At 49.2% G+C, this 792-nt stretch overlaps 1 protein-coding gene across 3 annotated transcripts in view; it reads left to right on the top strand.

The window, feature by feature from the left end:
* The window catches only part of GATD3 (glutamine amidotransferase class 1 domain containing 3), a 32,835-nt gene that overhangs the window by 9,362 nt on the left and 22,681 nt on the right, over positions 1 to 792 (top strand). The window lies entirely within an intron of this gene.

Below are 792 nucleotides of genomic sequence, written 5' to 3'. Positions count from 1 at the left end.
CCTCATCTGGAGCCTGGGATTCCCGGGAAGGTACCCCCCACGCAGACGCCAAAGCATGTTTGTGCTTTATTTGGTTTTGAGGAAGCTGCCAGGGTCAGCACAACAGGCCGTTTAGTGCGGCACAGTTCACGCTAACCATGTGGGTGCCGGCCTGGGCACGGGGCACCCACCCCCCTCACCGCACTCTGCTGCTGTAATGGGTGAGTGATGACGAGCCTGATGGTCCTCCGGGCCTGAGGTGCCGGAGGCCGGCTCCGGCAGGTCCAGCGGTCCCTGAAGGATGGACCGTGTCGGCAAGAGAGAGAGAGAGAAAGTGAGAGAGCCCCAGAGATTCTTTTTGATCACCAGGCAGGCATCTCTGTCCTGTCGGGTTTTGTGTCTTTATTTAAAGGTTCAGCAACAAGATGAAGTCATAGAAAGGAATTTCTTACAATGGGAGGCCTTTTGTGATGTCAGTAGTAGAATTATTCCAACCAAGGAAATAACAGAATGTTCTTAGTCAAAAACAGGATAACCTATAGGTCAAATTGTATGTAGATAAGTTAGGAGTATTTTGTCTGGCTCTCAAGAGGATCAATATTCCTGAATTGGTTTGTTTGTGGAGACTAACATGGGGGCCCTGAATGGGTCAGTCTTTTGCCCCTGGGTTATGTTTTAGCTACTGTTATCTATCCTCATCCCAGCTGCCAGTGTAAGAGAGGGTGTTTGTGGAAAGTAGGCCTTGAGGAAGGGACTGTTATGTTTCACCAATTAGCAAAGATATATGTGGTAACTATGTTTTGCTCTTAACCC

The sequence above is a fragment of the Crocuta crocuta genome, unplaced genomic scaffold, assembly GCF_008692635.1.
Source record: "Crocuta crocuta isolate KB4526 unplaced genomic scaffold, BGI_CrCroc_1.0 scaffold675, whole genome shotgun sequence".
In the NCBI taxonomy this organism is placed as follows: Eukaryota; Metazoa; Chordata; class Mammalia; order Carnivora; family Hyaenidae; genus Crocuta; species Crocuta crocuta.
This window is presented reverse-complemented; position numbering and strand designations above follow the sequence as displayed.